Below are 17,010 nucleotides of genomic sequence, written 5' to 3'. Positions count from 1 at the left end.
GGAAGTATGAAGTGTTTTGATTTGAGCCTGAGTCTCAATTGTTTGTTGACATTGGAAGAATGTGAATATGATATATATAGTTCACTGTTGTAAGTTTGGCCAGGTTATGAGCCAGATTGATATTGTTGGAAGGTAAAACGTGTTTTAGACATTAGTGTCATGAGACTGGATAGTAATGTAATTGATTATCTTGGTTAACCATCTATTAAATACTAATGCTTTATTCAATGCTTATATTCGGTTTAGTATATTTCTACTGGGCTGTGGCTCACCCTTATGGGAACATCATTTTCAGGTCCAGGTGATAAGCTACCTCCCAGGACGTAGCTTGGAAGGATTTGGATTTTGAAGACTTGTCTTTAGTTATATGTTTTATTTTGTTATTTTTGAGATTTCATGTAAACATTCAAGCCTAGGGCTTAACTTGCAAATGAGTTAGTACTCATCCTTTTTGTGTCCAAGTGTTAGCTTGGAAAGATGTAAGCCCTTAGGGCATTTATTTTGATGTTGCAGGATGTTACATGTGATGTCTTTCAATAAGAATACTATGATGAATAACTCAAATGATTCAGTTTCTTTTATAAATGCATGTTAATGTTATGGTTATTATGGGTTTGTTTTGAGGGCGTGACACAAGTGTTGGCTTGGAAAGATGTAAGCCTGTAGGGCATTTTATTCGATGATACATGTAATGCTTTATTTTGTAATACTCTGATAAATGAATTAATAGATTGTCTTCTTTAAATAATGAATGTCAATGATATATATAATGGGTTAATTTTGAGGGCGTTACAGCATGAATATCACAGATGGGAAAATTGAACTACTACAGGATAGAAGATAAATTATAATTTTTTAATGTCTTTAATATACATTAGAAAGGATCTTAGAAAAATTAAATATTGTCATAGAAATCTTCATCATTTTTCTCTATTGGCTAAAATGTAGAACTATCGCAATAAATGATTTTGTGGTTGATTCTATATAGTAATTTTGCATTGACAAGAGTTAAATTCTTATGGATTGTATTGCCCACTTTTCGTACTAACAACTAATATATACCACAAAAAAAAAGTAAATAAATAAATTATAAAAAAATATAAATTATACTACTAAGGCAAAATAAAATTTAAACAAAACTTGAATATAGAAATTTATTTACTAATTTTGCATTTTAAAATGTGAAAAAAAAAAGAAGAGTAAAAGACTACAATAAAAATTTATAAAAAGTCTCACCACACTATAACTGGATAAGTACAAATATCTTTTGCCTTATCTATACAATTACAAATGCTTTTTTCAATACTCTCATAAAAATTATACTACACAGTAGCTTATTTACTCCAATGAGTTACACGACACAGTAACTTATTTAATCACAAATATATTTCCTTCACCCATTTTTCCATATTGTCCATTCAAAAGTTATATTTATTTACTTTTAATTATATGTTTTAGAAGCAGTGAAACAGTGAAGAAAGTTAAAACTTTCAATTTCCTTTTCCTTCCTTTTCTTAGATACCAAACAACAATGCATACGATTCAAATTTCATTTTCCTCTAGAGAGAGAGAGAGAGAGAGAGAGAGAATCCAAAAAAAATAAAGTGGGTATGAAAAATGAGCTTGTATATCATTATTAAAAAAAAAAAAAGAGAGAGTAAGTATTCACATAATTTATCATACATTCCTATTATTTAAATAAAAAAAAAAAGACACATAAGTATTCTCTAGAAATTGAACAGCAATATACTAAGATACATAACAATATACACTATATTAGATTTTTTTTTAAACCAAACATTAAAAGCTTAATGTTTAATATAATTATTGGAAATTCCAAGACCAAACATGAAAATTCCAAAGCATTAAAGAAATCTGAGAGAGTTCATTAATTAACCCACTACAATTCAAGAAAGAAAGTAGGGATGCTTGAGAATCAAAACTAAAGAAATATGAGACAAAAGGATTAAAAAAAAAAAACACAATTAGTAAGAGCACTCCTCAACACTAAAAATGTATAAAAATCTATTTTTATGTTTGATGAGTAAGAATATGACCATTGATGATTGATGAGAACCTCAACCCATTTGATTAAGATGAAATAAAAATGATTGTTGACATGAAATATAACTGTAAGAAAGCAGAATGAGATTTAGTAATTGCCATAAAGAAAAATTAATTAACACAGAATGAACAACCTTATAACATATTTTAGTTAACAACCTACTTTAAGAAGTTCGTATGTGCATGAATATCACAGATGGAGAAATTGAACTACTACAGGATTGAAGGCAAATTATTTTTTTTTTTTCTCTTCAATATACATTAAAAAGGATAGAAGAAAATTTGAATACTATCATAGAAATCTTCATCATTTTTCTCTATTAGCCAAAATGTAGAACTATTGCAATACATGATTTTGCAGTTAATTCTATTTAGTAATTTTGCATTGACAACAGTTAAATTCGTATGGATTGTATTACCCACTTTTTGCACTAACAACTAATGTATACCAGACCAAAAACAAAAAAACAAAAAAAAAAAGTAAATTATAAAAAAATATAAATTATACTACTTATGAATAAAATTTTAGCAAAACTTCAATATAGAAATTTAATTACTAATTTTGCATTTTAAAATGTGAAAAAAAATAAGTAAAAAACTACAATAAAAATTGATAAAAAGTTACAAAAATATCTTTTGTCTTATCTATATAATTACAAATGCCTTTTTCAATACTCATAAAAATTATACTACACAGTAGCTTATTTACTCTCATGAGTACTACACAATAGCTTATTTAATCAAAAATATCTTTCATTAACAAATTTTTCCATACTTTCCATTCAAAAGTTCTATTTATTTATTTATTTTTAATTATATGTTTTATACACAATGAAACGGTGAAGAAAGTTAAAACTTTCAATTTCCTTTTCCTTTCTTTTTCTCACATACCAAACAACAATGCATAAGATTCAAACTTCATTTTCCTCTTTCTCTCAACAATCAACTGCCAAACTTAAAAGAGAGAGAGAGAGAGAGAATCTAAAAAAACAGAGATCGAAGTACTAACCAGAGCATCGAGAAACAATCTGCAAGTAAGAACAAAACACAATCAGAAATTAAACAAAAAATTGAAAAAGAACAAAAAAAAAATCACAAAAATAAAAAATTCTGACAAACCGTCATTTTGTCAACCCATATTTGGTGAGTAAAAATATGACTACTGATAATTATGACCATTGATAATTAAAGAGAGTCTCAACCCATTTAACTAAGATGAAATAAAAATGATTCTTAACATGAAATCCATTTTTCCTTAACCCCCATTTCACAGAGAGAGAGAGAGAAGTGGGTGTTGAAACCCAATTGATTATTAAAGAAAAAAATGCAATACAAAATTTTAACATTTGTTGAAACCCAATCTATTTTGTTTAACATTTGATAAGAATTTTTTAACATTTTTGCTATTAAAGATTATAAGAATTTTTATCACCAAAAACAGGGTGCAAAATAAAATGGGCTTTTGATTAAGCAACAAAATAAAACAGGGTGCAAACAGCCCTATAAATAAAACATGGTGCAAATTGGATGCAAACCCCTCTTGTTGGCACCAGATCTTTTTGCTATAAATAAAACAGGGTGCAAACAGGGTCCCACTTGTAACGTCCTCAAAAATTAACCCATTATATATATCAATGACATGCATTATTTAAAGAAAACACTTCAATAATTCATTATAATATTCATCAGAGTCTTACTAAACAAAAACATTACATGTAACATCAAATTAAATGCCCTAACGGCTTACATCTTTCCAAGCCAACACTTGGACACCAAAAGTATGAGTTCTAACTCAAATATAAATAAAGCCCTAGGCTTGAGTGTTTACATGTACTAACAATGAAAAAAAAAAAACAAATAACTAGAAATAGTCTTCAAAGTCCAAGTCCTTCCAAGCTAAGTCCTTGGAGGTAGCTTATCACCTGAACCTGAAAATGATGTTCCCATAAAGGGTGAGCCACAGCCCAGTAGAAATATACTAAACCACATATAAGCAATGAATAAAGCAATAGCATTCAACAAATGGTTAACCAAGATAATCAATTACTTCATTTTACAGTCTCACGACACTATTGTCTAAGACACGTTTTACTTTCCAACTTTATCAACATGGCACAGAACCTGGCCAAACTTACAACAGTGAATTATATATATATCATATTCACATCCTTCCAATATCAACAAACAAATGAGACTCAAGCTCAAATCAAAACACTTCATACTTCCAGATTGATACACATTTTAGTGCTGTATCAATAAAAACACTTCTATATAAATAAGCACACATAAAAGTGATGCTAATGGAGTCCATCCCCTATCTCCTCCCAAACAAAATCCGGTTTAGAAGTACATCCCCTATCTTCCCTTAAACCGTGGAGTACATCCCCTATCTCCTCCCACACAAAACAATGTATGCAAATGCAATGCTCAATCAATACACGTATTTTCTGTATCAATGCAATAATCAAAATTAATGACTTAACCAATGCGATTAGTTTCAGTTATTCCTAATCCACATGCAATGTCTACAACAATCACGACTATCCTCTACCGATAGCCCAAAACAGTTATTTCTAGACTGGAAATAAATATATCAACAATTCAATGGGCGAGTGATTTACATTATCCAACTACACCATTTAATCAATAAATTTCCCAATTTCATGAATTTAACCAAATTTCCCAATTCCCTTAAATTAATTATACAAATTAATTAATTTAAACAACTAGGGTTTTTCCCAAAATTATCAAAGTAACCCCAATTTATCAAAATACCAAAACTTAGAATAAAACTTATAAAATAGAGTAGGAAATCCCTACCTCGAAGAAAACAACCCAAATGGAGAAGACAGAGATGAATACCCAAATACCAATGTGCTCCAAATCGCCAAATGTTCAGATTAAATGAAAGCCCTCGACTCCCTCTATCTTTTTAATAAAGCAACTAGGGTAGAAACACACTCTAAATAGATCAAACCTAAGAGAGAAGGTGAGTAGGGAGAGAGAGAAGTCGGACCTAGGGTTTGGAATAAAAAAGAAGATGAAAAAGACTGATCAAAACCCGCTGCTACGTATATAAACTGGACAGGCTCACTCGAGCGAAGACTTGGTCGCTCGAGCGACCAGACACAGAAAATCTACGCTCGAGCCAAGGAGGCCTTGCTCGAGCCAACAACCCAAAAGCTCGCTCGAGCGAAAGAAATCTCGCTCGAGCGAAGAACTCAAACCCTCAGGTCTGTAACCAGACACACGCTCGAGCGAAGGAAATCTCGCTCGAGCGAAGAACGAACTAACTCGCTCGAGCGAAGAAAAGCTCGCTCGAGCCAAAAACTTCTGCTCTCAGGTCTTACTTCAAAACGCAATCCTCGTTCGATCGAAGAAACCCTGGCTCGAGCGACGGACCAAAACAAAGAGCTCGCTCGAGCGAAGAACTGCTCGCTCGAGCGAAGGGTGAAAAATCTGGGCAGCAACTCTTTGCTCCCAAGCTCAACCAACCTGCTACAAACCTGCCCATTGCATCCTATAACTCCAAATGAGAAAATAAAGGACGACAACAACAAATATACAATGACAGAATAAACGGAACCCAAGTCTGGATACAATGATCAAATGGGAAAAGACCGGGGTCGCTATAACCTCCCCCCCTTAAAAGAATTTTGTCCCCGAAATTAAGCATAAGTTTTTTGAAAATAGGTTTTTCTCAATTCCCAAAGATATTATATAACAATAATAAACAACTTGGCCCATTACTAGTCACTTCAGCTCTTTATCAAGAGGCATCTCACAATATATAAAACAACATATATTTCAACCTGCATCACCATTATGCATTATTCCTTTCAATGTTAGCAATTCCCATATCATATTCAATTGCAAGATATATACAACACATTCAACAATGTAATCAACATCTGCAATGCTACACTAAACTTCTATGATACACCCATTTACCAAAACATACTCAATGTTTTACAACTTAAGACATATAAAAAGCTCTTAAGTTCAACAATATTACAAAATCTAAATACAAGATTACAAATCAATAAACATGTCCGGGTATTTCTGGCGAACTTCCAATTCACGTTCCCAAGTGGCTTCCTCCACTCCGTGATGTTTCCACAAAACTTTGACCAAAGGGATGGTTTTGCCTCGCAAAACTTGATCCCGCCTATCTAAGACCCGAACCGGTCTCTCCTCATACGAAACATCCTCATCAACCACTAAATCGGTCCAATCCAACACATGTGATGGATCCGGCTCATACTTCCGAAGCATACTCACATGAAACACGTCATGTACTCCGGACAACTGCGGTGGCAAAGCTAGACGATAGGCAGCCTCGCCAATCCTCTCAAGGATCTCAAAAGGACCAATGAACCGAGGGGACAACTTCCCGCTCTTCCCAAATCTCATCAAACCCCGTCTAGGTGATATCTTCAGAAAGACATGATCACCCACCTCAAACACCAAAGATCTCCTCCTATGGTCGGCATAAGATTTCTGATGACTCTGTGCTGTAACAAGTCTCTTACGGATAAGCTCAACTTTCTCCGTCGTTTCCCTCACCAACTCCGGACCCAACAGAGGTGCATCACCCACCTCGGCCCAACAAATAGGAGATCTACACGGTCGGCCATACAAGGCCTCAAACGGTGCCATACCGATACTAGACTGGAAACTGTTGTTGTAGGCAAACTCCACCAACGGCAAGTGCCTCTCCCATGACCCACGAAAGTCTAGAACACAACCCCGAAGCATATCCTCAAGGATCTGAATAGTACGCTCGGACTGCCCGTCAGTCTGAGGATGATAAGCCGTGCTAAAGGTCAACTTAGTGCCTAAGGCACTCTGCAAACTCTGCCACAGCCTGGCAGTAAAACGAGGATCTCTATCTGAGACGATCGTCACTGGAACCCCGTGTAATCTCACTATGTCCCGAATGTACAAGTCGGCAAGATGATCGACTGAATCTCTCACGCGCATAGGAATGAAGTGCGCCGACTTAGTCAACCGGTCCACAACTACCCAAATAGCATCACTACCCCGCTGAGTCCTCGGAAGACCCACAACGAAGTCCATAGTGACGTGTTCCCACTTCCACTCGGCAATAGGTAAGGGTTGCAACAAACCCGCTGGCCTCTGATGTTCGGCCTTGTAACGCCCTCAAAATAACAACATTAAACCCATCAGATAAGACATGCATTTACATATAAACTAACCACATTCTTTTATTCATTAAAGTTCCGTTACATAAGTATTACATGTTAACATCAAAACAAAATGCCCTACGGGCTTACAGCTTTCCAAGTTAACACTTGGTTACAACAAAAGAGTACTAACTCGTTTACACATTAAGCCCTTGGCTTGAAGTTACATGTAATACATCAAAAGTTAAGCGACAAAAGTATGTCCGCCTCTAGCCTCCCAGCTATGTCCTTGGAGGTGGCATGCTACCTGTACCTGAAAATGATATTCCCATATAGGGTGAGCCACAGCCCAGTAGAAATACACTAAACCAACCATGAACAATGACTAAAAGATTAGCAATTGATAGATGGCTAACACAGATACATTCACATAAATTACACATTTATGTCATACAACTTATGAGTCTAAGGTACCTTTCATTTTCCCTTTTTCAACGGATAGGCATATAAGCACTAGCCACATTCTCAACAGATATATATAACAACAATATCCACATTCACAGATAAGCAAATGAGCTATATCCACATTCTACAACAGATATGTATGACAACAATATTCACAGATAAGCATATAAGCTATATCCACACTTTACCAAGATAAGCATATAAGCTCTATCTTCACTTCTCTAGACAAGCATATGAGCTGTATCTACGGAGTTCATCCCTTATCTTCTCCCAACACTATCCGGTTTAGAGGTACATCCCCTATCTTCCCCTAAACCGCGGAGTACATCCCCCATCTCCTCCTCTACACATAACGTATATAAACACATTGGTTCTGTATACAATCACCCAATACATACAGTTAATGTATTCTATCAACCGTCAAGTTCCATGACACATTTCATTGATTAGTTTCAGTTTGCCTAATCATCATGCATTGTCTACAACAATCACGACTATCCTCCACCGATAGCCCAAAGCAGTTATTTCTAAACAGAAAATAAATGCACAAATGGATATTCAATCAACATTTCATTTCCTCATTTCTCACCATTAATTATCCCAATTAATCAAACAATGTAATTAGGCCATTTTCCATAATTACCATTTCAACCCTTAGGTCCCATTTTCATCAATGATTTAACATCAATTCCATTTCTCTATGCCAAACATGCATCTAGGTTTATTATGAATAAAACCCCAACTTTTGTAAAATTACACAAAAGCCCCAAACTTTCACAAAATTACCAAGGCAAGCCCAACATCTCAAAATACCAAAATTTAAAGACAAAATCCATAGAGAGGAGTAGGGTATCCCTACCTCGAAGTTTGAGCCAAAAAGGAGATGAAGACTCGAAGACCAACGTGCTCCAAATCCAAACTTTTTCAGATTAAATCAAAGCTCTCAACGCCCTCTATCTTTTTAACAAAGGCCCTAGGCTAGATTCACATTCTAAGGAGATCAATTCTTAGAGAGAATATAAGTGTAGAGAGAGAGAGAGTCTCAGATCTAGGTTTGATCAAAAAAAAGAAGTGAAAAAGTGAAGTTCAAAATCGCTACTGTCCGCTGATATAAAACACTCTCGCTCGAGCGAAGACTTGGTCGCTCGAGCGACCAGACACAGAAAACTCTCGCTCGAGCCAAAAACTCAAAAGTGCGCTCGAGCTAAGGAATGATCGCTCGAGCCAACAACTCAAACCCTCAGGTCTGTAACCAGCAACACGCTCGAGCGACAGACCTCTCGCTCGAGCGAAGAACAAACCAGACCGCTCGAGCCAAGAAAAGCTCGCTCGAGCCAAGAAACACAACTCTCAGGTCCAGAACCAGGTGCAAGCGCTCGCTCGAGCGAAGCCACTCTGGCTCGACCCACCAGACATGAACTCAACTCTCGCTCGAGCAACAAACTCCTCGCTCGAGCGAAGGTCCAAAAATCTGGGCAGCAACACTAGGCTCCCAAACACAACCAACCTGTAACGAACCTACCCAACACATCCTAAAACTCAATAAACAAAGTAAAGAGGATGCAAACAAGATAATAAACCACTACCAACATCCACGGACACATGTCCGGATCACTGTACAACAAGGGTAAAAACCCGGGATCGCTATAGGCCTTCACTTGCTGACAAGTAAGGCACTTAGATACGAAAACTGCCACATCTCTCTTCATACCCCGCCACCAGAACTGGCGACCCAAATCCCGATACATCTTAGTGCCTCCCGGATGCACCGCAAGGCGTGAATGATGAAACTCTCGGAGTACCTCCTCTCGACAAGACTCCGGCACAAACAGACGGTCTCGGTATCTCACACTCAGGTCGGGATACACCGTCAAACCCTTCTCAACCTTCCCACCAGAAATCTTCTCACGGAGGGTTCCGACCTCAAGGTCACCCCTCTGAGCCTCTAACACTCGAGTCACGAGTGTAGGCTGTACAACAACAGAAAACATGGTCGCAGCCTCAATGGATTCGCCCAGAAGTAAATTAAACTCCCCAAGTGCACCCAACATCTCCCATTCTCGGATGGCTATACTAGCTATGTCACCAACAGGTTTCCTGCTAAGGGCATCGGCCACCACATTGGCCTTTCCCGGATGATAATGCAACTCAAAGTCATAATCCTCTATAAACTCCATCCACCTCCTCTGCCTCAAGTTCAAGTCTTTCTGTGTAAACAAATATTTCAGACTCTTATGATCCGAGAATACCTCGAATCTCTCACCATAAAGATAATGCCTCCAAATCTTCAAGGCAAAAATCACAGCTGCTAACTCTAGATCATGAGTAGGGTAATTCTGCTCGTGAATTTTCAACTGACGTGAGCCATAGGCAACTACTTTCCCTTCTTGCATTAATACACAACCCAGACCCTCTCGTGAGGTGTCACAATAGACTGCATAACCCAACCCTCTCTCTGGAAAAATCAAGACTGGAGCAGTGGTCAATCTAACTTTCAACTCCTGGAACGACTTTTCACAAGTCTTACTCCATACAAATTTGACTCCCTTCCGAGTCAATCTAGTCAAAGGCGAAGCTAATCTGGAGAAATCTTTCACAAACCGACGATAATACCCAGCTAACCCCAGAAAACTGCGAATCTCAAACACACTCTTAGGCTGTGCCCAATCTTGCACCGCCTCAGTCTTGGATGTATCAACAGACACTCCTTCCCCAGAAACTACATGGCCTAAGAACTTGACCTCTTCTAACCAGAACTCACACTTCCCAAACCTAGCATAAAGCTTATGGGCTCTAAGTAACTCAAGCACCACTCTCAAGTGTTCCTTGTGCTTCTCCTCAGAAGGTGAATAGATAAGGATATCGTCCACGAAGACGACTACAAAACGATCTAAAAATTCCCGGAATATCCGGTTCATCAAATCCATAAAAACTGCCGGTGCATTGGTGAGCCCAAATGGCATCACCAGAAACTCATAGTGGCCATACCGTGTACGGAATGCCGTCTTCGAAATATCCTCCTCCCTGACTCTCAACTGATGATAACCCGATCTCAAGTCTATCTTCGAGAAACAACGGGAACCCTTCAACTGATCGAACAGATCATCTATACGAGGCATAGGGTACTTATTCTTAACCGTAGCCCGATTCAATTTCCGGTAATCTATGCAAAGTCTCAAAGCACCACCTTTCTTTTTAACAAAGAGGGCCGGTGCTCCCCACGGCGAAACACTAGGACGTATAAAACCCTTGTCTAGTAACTCCTGGAGCTGAATCTTCAACTCAACTAACTCGGCTGGGGCAAAACGATAAGGTGCCATAGAAATCGGCGCCGTGCCGGGCACTAGGTCAATAGAGAACTCAATCTCCCGATGCGGTGGCAAACCAATAAGATCCTCGGGAAAGACGTCCGAGTACTCACAAACCACCCTTGGCAACACAATCTGAGATTCATCATCCTCACTAATCGAAAGGTTAGCAAGTAGACCACTAAGCTCACTCCGTCCTCGCAGAACATACCCCGGTGCAACACATTACCAACCCGGTCCCCCAGAAAATGAAAATACTCTCCGCTCACAGTACAACAAGTGACCCTCTGGCGGTAGCAATCAATAACTGCCCGGTATGACGATAACCAGTCCATACCCAAAATAACATCGAAACCCCTCATAGGCATAACTACAAATGAAAATGGGATTCTATGGTAATCAACCTCTATATCACAACCCCTAACACCTTGTTTCAAGATCAATTCACCCCAAGAGGTGACACTACACAAATAGGAGATGCTAACTGTGCTAACTCCAACTCTAAAATAGATGCAAATGCAGCAGACACAAAGGAATGAGATGCACCCGTATCAATCAAAACATTAGCAACCGAGTTGCAAAACAAGAAGGTGCCTCTCACAACTGATGGTGCCGGTACAAGATCCTGCGCGGTAACAGCGTACACGCGCCCAGACGACCTCTGATCAACCTGCTCACCCCTAGGAGCATAAGATTGCTGCACTGACTGGGACGATGAAGCCCCCTGATTGGCCCTCGAGGCCTGACCTGACTGAGCTGGCTGCTGACCCTGAATCTGCCTCAAACCAGATGCACCAGGTGTGCCACCCAACTGAGGGCAATACCTCTTCATATGCCCTGGCTGACCACACTGATAACACGAGAGTGGCTGGCCTCTACCCTGACTCTGGCTCTGAGATCGAGCCGAAGATGATGCTGCTCTCTGCACTCCTCCCCTCTGAGGACAAATTGGAGACTTGTGGCCCAGCTGGCCACACTTGAAACAGGTAATGTCTCCCTGACTGCCTTTCCCCGAACTAGCACTCGGCACAGGGAAAGTCGATCTAGAAAAGCTACCCTGAGACTGCTGAGGATTAAAACCCTTCTGTCTCTTACCATCACTCTGACCATCCTGACTCCTCTTGAAGCCCTTCTGCCCTTCCTCCTCCTCCTGCATCATGATCTCCATATGGGCTGCAGCATCAATCATACGCCCATAATCCCGAATCATAGTTCCCCCAACTCTCAGCTTGAGGCCACGCCTCAACTTCTTCTCAAACTCAATACAACGGCATTCCTCAGACGCCACCAACTCAGGTGCAAACCTGGACAAGCTAGTAAATGCAGCCACAAACTCGGCCACTGAAGAACTCGCCTGCTTAAGCTGACAAAACTGGTCTCGCAGCTTCTCCCTGACTGCTGGACATAAAAACTTCTCCTGGAAAGCATTCACAAAAGCCTCCCATGTACCTCCTATACGACCCTTAGTGAACTTCCACCACAGACCCGCATCCCCCTTCAACTGAAAAGATGCCAAGGTCACTTTCAACCCCTCGTCTTCGTTGTCTGTTCGAGCCATTCATCTGCCTTAAGCGGCTCTTTAGGATCACCCACAAATTCATCCAGATTAGACCGGAAAAACTCCCTCTTCAGAAAGGAAGGTCCTGCATCTGCAGCAACATCCCGAGCTTGATTCTCAGCTCTGAGAATGCCTACTGACTCCCTGAATGCCCCTGCTATCTCTCGGGCTAGAGCGCCCATAGCCTGCTGGCCTACTGGCTCGGCCACATTGGCCTGGCCAATTCCTTCCTGAACTACCGGAATCTCCTCTGGCACAGGCACCTCCTGCCTACCCGGCCTACCACGCCTACCGCGTCCTCGTCCTCGTCCTGACATCCTATTAAAGGAAACAAAGACATTAGCACATTAATAAATGTGCTGAAGCTAAACACTCGCGTCCTAATGCATTGGACAACAATAATTCATTCCACATAAGCACATAATCACATAAGCACCTATGAATTTCATTCCTGGATAATGATAGTCCCAATGCGTTACTATAGTTCCGGTTGGAAGCAGCAGTGATCAAGTGCCTTTCCAACAAGACTACTAGAAACTCAAGGGTCCAATCAACATCCTAGAAACTACATTCCATACCCACATAATCACATAAACATGTTATCACGTCAGCATATAATATTACTTTAAGTCTCTATCAAACGAGACGAACCCAATGTGATACTAATCACTTCTCACGTACCCAAAGTATTCAAACCCGGTACGCTCTGATACCAAGTTGTAACGCCCTCAAAAATTAACCCATTATATATATCAATGACATGCATTATTTAAAGAAAACACTTAAATAATTCATTATAATATTCATCAGAGTCTTACTAAACAAAAACATTACATGTAACATCAAATTAAATGCCCTAACGGCTTACATCTTTCCAAGCCAACACTTGGACACCAAAAGTATGAGTTCTAACTCAAATATAAATAAAGCCCTAGGCTTAAGTGTTTACATGTACTAACAATGAAAAAAAAAAAACAAATAACTAGAAATAGTCTTCAAAGTCCAAGTCCTTCCAAGCTAAGTCCTTGGAGGTAGCTTATCACCTGAACCTGAAAATGATGTTCCCATAAAGGGTGAGCCACAGCCCAGTAGAAATATACTAAACCACATATAAGCAATGAATAAAGCAATAGCATTCAACAAATGGTTAACCAAGATAATCAATTACTTCATTTTACAGTCTCATGACACTATTGTCTAAGACACGTTTTACTTTCCAACTTTATCAACATGGCTCAGAACCTGGCCAAACTTACAACAGTGAATTATATATATATCATATTCACATCCTTCCAATATCAACAAACAAATGAGACTCAAGCTCAAATCAAAACACTTCATACTTCCAGATTGATACACATTTTAGTGCTGTATCAATAAAAACACTTCTATATAAATAAGCACACATAAAAGTGATGCTAATGGAGTCCATCCCCTATCTCCTCCCAAACAAAATCCGATTTAGAGGTCCATCCCCTATCTTCCCCTAAACCGTGGAGTACATCCCCTATCTCCTCCCACACAAAACAATGTATGCAAATGCAATGCTCAATCAATACACGTATTTTCTGTATCAATGCAATAATCAAAATTAATGACTTAACCAATGTGATTAGTTTCAGTTATTCCTAATCCACATGCAATGTCTACAACAATCACGACTATCCTCCACCGATAGCCCAAAACAGTTATTTCTAGACTGGAAATAAATATATCAACAATTCAATGGGCGAGTGATTTACATTATCCAACTACACCATTTAATCAATAAATTTCCCAATTTCATGAATTTAACCAAATTTCCCAATTCCCTTAAATTAATTATACAAATTAATTAATTTAAACAACTAGGGTTTTTCCCAAAATTATCAAAGTAACCCCAATTTATCAAAATACCAAAACTTAGAACAAAACTTATAAAATAGAGTAGGAAATCCCTACCTCGAAGAAAACAACCCAAATGGAGAAGACAGAGATGAATACCCAAATACCAATGTGCTCCAAATCGCCAAATGTTCAGATTAAATGAAAGCCCTCGAACCCTCTATCTTTTTAATAAAGCAACTAGGGTAGAAACACACTCTAAATAGATCAAACCTAAGAGAGAAGGTGAGTAGGGAGAGAGAGAAGTCGGACCTAGGGTTTGGAATCAAAAAGAAGATGAAAAAGACTGATCAAAACCCGCTGCTACGTATATAAGCTGGACAGGCTCGCTCGAGCGAAGACTTGGTCGCTCTAGCGACCAGACACAGAAAATCTACGCTCGAGCCAAGGAGGCCTTGCTCGGGCCAACAACCTAAAAGCTCGCTCGAGCGAAAGAAATCTCGCTCGAGCGAAGAACTCAAACCCTCAGGTCTGTAACCAGACACACGCTCGAGCGAAGGAAATCTCGCTCGAGCGAAGAACGAACTAACTCGCTCGAGCAAAGAAAAGCTCGCTCGAGCCAAAAACCTCTGCTCTCAGGTCTTACTTCAAAACGCAATCCTCGTTCGATCGAAGAAACCCTGGCTCGAGCGACGGACCAAAACAAAGAGCTCGCTCGAGCGAAGAACTGCTCGTTCGAGCGAAGGGTCAAAAATCTGGGCAGCAACTCTTTGCTCCCAAGCTCAACCAACCTGCTACAAACCTGTCCATTGCATCCTATAACTCCAAATGAGAAAATAAAGGACGACAACAACAAATATACAATGACAGAATAAACGGAACCCAAGTCTGGATACAATGATCAAATGGGAAAAGACCGGGGTCGCTATACCACTTGGTGAATCAAACTTATAAAATTTAGCTTGTTTAATCATTTTTTTTTCTTTTTTGGGTTTTTTTTTGTGATACTGTTTGATCAAGTTGAGAACACCCCAAAGATCCAAAAATAAAGCCACAATCACCAACCCCATCTATAGAACAGAGCCCCTCAATATTTCTTAAAAATTAATAACAAAGTCAGATATTGAAATAAACTCCAAACAATCTCCATCCCTCAATCACAAACAAAGCTTGACCTTGATAAAATCCAACATCTTTACCCACTCTACACATGCTCCGTTAAAAATACATTCATTCCGAAACTTAAAAAGAGACTAAAAAATAGCAATCAAAATTGAAAACCCATATCCAACCCACCTGATAATGATATCCAACCCATTCCGAAACTTCCAAAGAGACTAAAAATACATTCTTTTTTCTTTTTTCTTTTTTCTTTTTTCTTTTTTTCCCAGCTAGAGTGGACAGAAGTGAGCAGGTTATGCCATAGAAAGCCACTTCTAACAGTGAATGGGAAGTATCTAGGGCCAACCATTGCTGTCTATGAAGGTGATAATGTTGTGGTTAAGGTTACCAACCTTGCTGCCAGGAACACAACTATCCATTGGTGAGTTTCTTTTTTCCTTTTACAAACTCATGCATGTTAGCTTCTTCCTATCCTTCTTGTTTTTGCTTAGGTTCCTCTATCCTCTCTTTCTACCTTAGAAAACAAAAAAGGAAATTTATACTTATAGTCCCTACATTCTTTTGCTTGTACATTTAGTCCTTCCACTTTTAACTGACTTAAATTTGATCATATCTTTTAACTGACTTAAATTTGATCATATCTTTTATCCGTTAAAAATACATTCATTCCGAAACTTCCAAAGAGACTAAAAAATAGCAATCAGAATTGAAAACCCATATCCAACCCACCTGATAATGATATTGTTTGTTTTTGTGATATTGTTTGATCGAATTTAGCTTTATTTTTGTGATATTGTTTTTCTACAAAATTGTTTTTGTGATCAATTTAATCAAACTTGATCAAACTTATACAAAACACAAATCATAATCTAAATTGTTAAACTTATAGAATTGTTAAATTTTTTTGTCTCATAATCTAAATTGTTAAAAAAATGGACCAAAGAATAATCTAAGCAATAGAAGTAAGAGAGAAAACTACCTCGTACTAAGATATTTGAGACGTCGTCGAGGCTCACCCATGAACATTTAGCTTTGCCCTTCTCAGCAACCAATCGATAAGGACCCTGAATCAAAATGCAGAATAAGACCACCAAAACTAATATGATACAAATCCCATGATGAGATATCTGAAAATTTACACACAACATTTAATATAGTTCATAATAACAAACTCCCCATAAAAGCTTTTCAATATGGTTCATTCTGGTATAAAATAAGTCATCAAGTGGGTAGCAGAATAAACCCCAACACAACTTTTTTCAAGCCACCATGTCACACATAAACAACCAAATACATAATGAACATAATGATTAATTGTTCTGCCAAAAAGTGGAAAAAGTCTAATTTATTTGCCTCTACTTTGCTGGAAAATATAAGGATATTAAAGAACATCATAAGAGGTACTGAGCCTTAACAGAATTCATACCCACTTACTGCCAAGGAAAGACTGGAGCATTGTTCTTTTAGATTAAAGCACAAAATGTTGTCCATACCTCGAGGAGGCAAGAAATGAAAGGTGCTT

At 38.4% G+C, this 17,010-nt stretch overlaps 1 long non-coding RNA gene across 2 annotated transcripts in view; it reads right to left on the bottom strand.

Annotated features, from left to right (window-relative positions):
* Positions 1-16,555, bottom strand: part of LOC114287338 (uncharacterized) — a 30,403-nt gene extending 13,848 nt beyond the window's left edge. For both annotated transcript variants that reach the window (XR_014363196.1, XR_014363195.1), the window contains exons 1-2: positions 16,468-16,555; positions 3,074-3,092 (exon numbers count right to left, since the gene is read on the bottom strand). This is a non-coding gene — a long non-coding RNA (uncharacterized LOC114287338). The remainder of the gene's footprint in view (positions 1-3,073; positions 3,093-16,467) is intronic.
* Between the last annotated feature and the right edge of the window lie 455 nt (positions 16,556-17,010).

The sequence above is a fragment of the Camellia sinensis genome, chromosome 3 (assembly GCF_055761805.1).
Source record: "Camellia sinensis isolate YWXY chromosome 3, ASM5576180v1, whole genome shotgun sequence".
NCBI lineage: Eukaryota > Viridiplantae > Streptophyta > Magnoliopsida > Ericales > Theaceae > Camellia > Camellia sinensis.
This window is presented reverse-complemented; position numbering and strand designations above follow the sequence as displayed.